This window comes from Leptosomus discolor, chromosome 1 (assembly GCF_034619465.1).
Source record: "Leptosomus discolor isolate bLepDis1 chromosome 1, bLepDis1.hap2, whole genome shotgun sequence".
Taxonomy (NCBI): Eukaryota; Metazoa; Chordata; class Aves; order Leptosomiformes; family Leptosomidae; genus Leptosomus; species Leptosomus discolor.
This window is the reverse complement of record NC_141391.1, coordinates 22,868,276-22,874,703: the sequence shown is the minus strand read 5'-3', so window position 1 is coordinate 22,874,703 and position 6,428 is coordinate 22,868,276.

Sequence of the window (6,428 nt, the reverse complement as noted above, 5' to 3'; positions counted from 1 at the left end):
CTTTCATCAAAGCCATTTTGTGATTAATCCAAGTGTTGTCTCCTTGAATTTTCTCCATGCACATCCGTAGGGATGGAGGCTGGTTACACAGAAGAGCAGAAAAAAGGAACATAGCTCACCACTTCCTTCTTTATTTTCTTTGAATTGCTTCAGCTCCTTAAAATATGAATTAATCAAATCAAATTCTCTCTGTGCATACCCGGGAACCAGCTACGCTTAATCTAGTTGAGTGTTTTCCGTTCATCCACGAAAGTCCCAATTTCAGGGCAAAGTGCGCAGGGGAGGGCTTTCCAGAAGGTTTAGCATCTTGATGGACAGCTTTCTGCTGCCTTCATCTCTCCAAACAGAAAGGGTGGCACATATGGCAAGGGCTGGTGGACAGATTGCACTGCAGAAAATAACCATGGCGGATAAGCAAATGTTTTACTCTCTCTTGCCTTTCTCCTCCGCTCCATCAGTGAGAAGAATGCCTCACTAATTGTCTCCTTGTGGTGGATTTTTGACTGTTGGGGTACTTTTTTTGCTCCCACTGGATATAAAAGCCCACGCGTTACAAGAACGGTAATGAGATACTGCTTTTGTTATGTTCTTTGCACTAGGAAGGAAATTTGTCTTTGGCTCTACTGGCAGGTAAGTGTGGGTTATTTGCACTTTCATTTCATTTTACTACTTTTTATTTATTTTTTTTCACTGCTGCAAAATCCCAGAAGGGATTTTCACGCAGAATTTTTTTATACACTCCAGCCTAAAAATTTCAAACCTGCTTGGTTGTTGAGAGGCCTGGGAACATCTTGAGCCCCCAGGCACTTATCCCGCATTCCTTTGTTTCTGCGGTGCGATGGCTTCTGCCACCAAGCAGGGTCAGCCCCCAGAAACAGGCCTTTCTCATTCCACTTAGCAGAAAATTGAATGTAGCCACAGAAAAAGGATCTTCCAAATTGTAAAGGCGGCCACCACCTCTCTTGTGAAATAGGCTGGCAGAGAAGGGCAAATAGTTGTGAGACTTCAAGTAAGGTGGGCAGCAGTGGCTGCCGTGCTTGCAGAGGAGAGGTGCAAGTTGAAGTCCTTTCTTCTTCGGGGCATTCAGGCTTCCTACAGGCCAGGACAGTGGGGCCATCTGAACCTGGGCAGCTCTTGTCTGGCTTGTGTGTCATCTTCTTTTTTCAGCTCCTCTCTTGTTCAGTAAGAATATGCAAAGTTTAATCTGTAGATGCATAGATGTATCTTCATTAAAGATTCATGCTCTTGTCTGCTTTTCTTCTATTCTGAGATGATTTATCAGATGTAGCTTTGTATTTGCTATAAAGAATGGATATTTCGTTGCAGAGAAACATAAGGTCACAATCCTCATCTTCCCTGTCTTGTTTGAGACCGATTTGACTAAAGTAAAGCTATTTTAATCTCCAGGTCCCAAAATAGAAGCCATTCCATTTGTGCTTTAGAAAATGGCTGCGGGATGATCTTTGTGTGTTTGAGCAAAACCTTCTGGCAGCTTGTTTTATCTCAGAGCACCACGTCCTTCTCTTTCCTCCTGTCATCCCCTGGTGTCCAGCATCCCTGGGTTGGAGGTGCTAGTTTTAGGAGGTGGGCATCACCCATCTTCTCTCCTAAGGTTGGATGGCCTTGTGCTTCCCCTCGGTTTCCCCTTTCTTTACATCTCTTCGTTCCTTGGTGTGATGGTTGCTCAGACTCCATAAGCTTCTGCCGGCAGCCACGGGGCAAAGAGGGCAGCACAGGCGTTCCTCCTGCCTGTCCCCCCTGCCTGGCAGCATATCTCACACACCGCTCTACCGTGGGGACCCTTAACGTTGCGGCAGTAATTAAAGCCCGTAGCCCCCCGTTGCCACGGAAACGCAGCACTCCACAAATACCGAACACAACTTATGGTTCTCTTAATTTTCCCAAACACTCCTTATTTGCCAGATTTAAGCAGGGTTTCATTTTGCAGCCTGGAAAAATGCTGTACTCCAGAAATACCCAGCAAGGGGAGCGCATGTGCACATCTTTTTTAGGATATTGCACATAAAAACCCGCACCCCTGAGAAGGGGCAGGAAAAGCGTCACCTGTGACCCATTCATTGCCTTGCAGCGATGATGCCACGTCAACATCTGGTGTAGGGCTAACACCCTAGCTGTGTGGGCACTGCTTTGATGGAGCGAAAAGACAAGCACAGAGGCAAAGAAATAATCAGTGGAGAAATTGGTTTTTTACTGCAAGCCCAGCCTTGCCTGGTTGTGGTTCAGTGGAACAAAGTCACCGTTCAGGCATAATTTTATTTACTTTGAATATAAAAATTCCAGTCATTCTGCTGAACGACTTAAAAAAACGTGGAAAAGTATTGCTCATAGGTACAAAAAAATAGGTGTATTGGATAATTGGCATGCGGTGACAGTGTGGCTGCAGCATTAGCAGAAATCTGTCCCAGTCTAATTGCTGTGCTTTGCTCATCTCTCATAGGTTTTTCCCTAACTTTTGAGTTGTGTGCCATTTTTTGACAACACATTCAGTTGTTTGCATTTTTAAAAGAGGAAGAGTCTAACAGGATTACTGTCTCATAAACTTGGACTGGAATCAAATTGGGGTTTGGTGTTTGAAGACAGTGCAGCCCTCAGATATCGGTATAATTAATATGGATATTGTAAAGTCAATACAAGTTGCTAGTTCTGCTTCACTTGTTTGCGGTATGGCTTTAATATTAAAGCAGAGATTGTATCTGATGAGCTAGGTCACACTTATTGGAAGATGTGGAGTAACACTTTTCCCTTCTAGTGCTATGTGCCAGCTATTTATTCTCATCATGTTTTTTATTACAGTTTATGCTGTCTTTTATTCTTCCACTCAAGCTAGGGTCTGCTTTGAAAACAGTTATGAATCATCAGCCTGATGCTGTAATTCCTGTGAAGGATACTGGACTGGGAGCTAAGAACTAGTGTTTAATGAGTTATGATGTGGTTTTAAGCAATGGATGTAACCTCTGTCTAGTTTCCCTCTCCTGGGGCTTGTGTTAATCCACTCCTGTTCACAGCCCAGGCGTTTGAACAAAGCAGGGGAATTTGGGTACCCTGAGATCCTTTCTAGCTAGCTTGGGCGCTCAGGTGCCATGGACATGGAGAACAGACTTCAGAAATCCTATGACATTTTAAACTTAAGCCAACCTTTCCTGAAATCCAGTGTGGTGACCATATTTTTGTTCAGTTACTGATCGATATAGGTTGTGTGTTTCCTTGCAACCACAAATCTGACTGACCAGGAAAAGACTGCCTGAGTTTAGGGTCGTATGAAACCTTCACTGTAGCTATTACAACTTCTTTTCATACACTGCCTTTCCCTCCTATGGAGGGGTAAGAAAGGGATATGCTGAGGCATTCCAGGAGGCAGCAAAATTTTGAGCCCGCTGGGATGAGAAGCAGCAGCCAGCACCCAGTGGCCTTGAATCGAGAGGAAATACAGATGGACATTTTCTTACCTGCAGTTGGTTTAAGCTACACAGTAGAAATTAAACATTGATTCAGTGATAGATACGCTCAGTGAGAAGATGTCCATTGTGGCTTAGAGAGTTGTTAGCCACAGAACTGAGAGATCTGCATCCTAGCTGTTTTGGGATACAGGGACTTCAAAGTCCAGCAAAGCAACAGGGATGTCATTCATCAAATGGCGTTCATTTGACCTCTGCTTTTGGTTGAGGAACTTGCACAGGGTAGTAAACAAAATAGGAAATTGTGGTATATTAAAGATAGTTTTTAAAGAGCTGAGTTGGTAAGATGGGTATTTTCCTTAGTTGTTTGCTTCTGGGATATAGTCAGATTTTTTTGTACAATTTTGAGCAGTCACTTAATAGTCTCTAAATCTCCAGGATGTTAATAAGAGAATTTAGAAATAGATTACTTAAATCTCTGAGAGCATTCATTGCAAAATACGTATTTCCATTAACTTTAAACTGAAACTAGTGTTAATTGTTTGTGACTTAAAAAGACAACCATAGCAGAAAGGCTAAGTTATTGCTACAATTCTGGTTTGCTTGTGGTTTGTTTTGGGGTTTTTTTTGTAGTGCCTGTTCAGACGGAAGGAGTAAACATCATGAAATCTGATGTCAGTATAAAGCCTGACATCTTATGCTTTTCTAAAAATGTGTCAAGCTTCTCCAAAGAATGTTAGTTGAATCAATAAGTGAGAACTAGAGGAGGCCTAAGGATCAGGCTGTCTTTTTCAGTCTAAAATTGCTCTTATGCACACTCCACCTAAAAAAAAAATAAAAAAATAGCACAGTTGGATGTCCAGTCTTGCCCAGTTCCCAAGTGGATTGTGATTTTTAAACTGAAAGCAGGGCACCACCTGCACTGTTCAGCTGTTGTAATGAAGTCCCAGGAGAGTTATTTCCTAGGGAATTATATGACTTGAATAACAGGCCTCGTTGGCTCTTTTACCCTCTTTATATTTTTTTAAAATTCTGAATATTTTTCCTGTTTGTGGCTTTCCTGAGCTGCTGCTGTCCTCTGGACCTGGTGATCTGCAGTGATAAGAGATACAGCAAATAATATAAGGGATGCATGAAGAGGAATGAAGTAGGGTGTTATAAATGGCAGTGCTCCGGTATTGTGGATTTCAGGGATATAGTGCTTTACATCAATGAAATTTAGACTCTGCCTGCCATCCTAGTTGTTGCTCAGACCACAAATACTGTGTTTGTGGACTTTGTAAATCAGTTGATATTTTGCACTGGGGATAACCTGTAAAAAGTCTTGGAACTGGTAATTTGGCAGCTGTGGTATATAATCAATACAAATCCTGGTGACTTGATTCCTCTGTCATGGAACAGGCTTGCCCCAAATGCAGCACAGCAGTGAAGGAAGCAGACAGCAGTGTGAAAGTGAAGAGATCTCGATGGGGGTTTTTTGGGGGGGTGTTTTGGGGGGGGGGGTTGTTGGGTTTTTTTTTTTTGGATGGTCATAGTGGAGTTTGGTTTGGTTTGGTTTTTTTGAATCTTCATGTTGTAATCCACTATCTACTTCTACCGCAGTTCTGCTGGCAAAGGGATGGTGGAAGGGTGGTCACATCAGCTGCAGAAAAGGTGGTGGGGTTAGTTTATGTGGTATTTATTGATGATTTAAGCTAACAGGGCACTGGCAGCGCTGAGAAGCCACTACAGGCAATGTCAGCCGCCAGCAGAAACAGGCCTGAAGTTGCACCTCCACAGCAAAGTGCAGCCAAGGGCAATTGTCCCTGCACCAGCAGCGTTAGGACACTGGGATGGAGCAGTCATAGGAACAGGTCTTATCTGCTCACCTCCTTCCGTGGTGGGCAATAGAGAGTGACTGCCTGTGTTTCACTGAGGACAAACTCTTGTGGTTTCAGTAAATAGAGCTTGTCACTGAATATACCTTTGCTATGAGAAGTCATGATAATTTAAAACATGACAGTGAAAGCCTGATTGTTCAATAACTTTTCTTATTTTACTTTTCATAGTAAGCTATTTTTTAAAAGTTTTTAAGACACAAAAGGATTTAATTACAACCTTCTAAAAGAGGGGTGCGGATGTCTTTGACCATAGCAAGTATATGGTCAGAGTATCTCATGCCTGTATTTACTGTATGACACTGCCTGGTGCTCTGTAGCGCTGCCATATGAGTCACGTAGACTTCAAGGATGCAAATGCTAGAAGCATTCAAAAAGGTGAATTCAGGATGCTTGCTGTCAGGAGTCAATAACTGGAGCTCCGTAACTGCAGTGTATAGAATGGTCCCTAGCTTTTTCCATAGCCTTGCTGATGTAGGACTTGCTCCTTTTTTGGGACTTTGGTTACTGGGAGAAGGAGGAAGAGTCCTGGTCATAATCAGCAGTAGGAGTGGGTCTAGCATTTTGGCAACACTCTTAAAATGGCTTTCTCTGCCCATTCTGCATGTCGCTTTCCTCTGCCCTGCCTGTTGGTGTTGCAGGTACCGCCAGGTACAATATGACATGCACCACATGTTCCTCTCCTGGTGTCCTAAGCGGCAAAATAATTTGGTAAAGTTACAAATCAGTGCAGTGTTTTTCTAGAACATTTATCTGCTTTATTTTGCGTTACATAAAGAACAGCCATTAGATGAGTCTCATCCTTTCTGCATTAATCCAGTGACATGAACGCGGAGCAAGAGCTGCGGTTTGAGCATGAGGGCCCCGTGCACTGCTCTCCTTATCTGCTCTCCAATCTTTGAACTCTTATATAATATGTTTAAGACTGATTTTTGAGTAATCTCTTTTGGGGTCTCATTTTGCATTCTTAGTCTCCACTAACAAAGAACCGCTATGCTCTTCCCTTGTGAAATCCTTTCCAGAAGGTGCACATTATCTACTACGCAGCAGGGCAATGATGAGCATCAATTTCCACGGCAGAATAGAAGCCTGGATTACAAATTACTATTTAATCCTTTTTGCGTCAAAGGATATA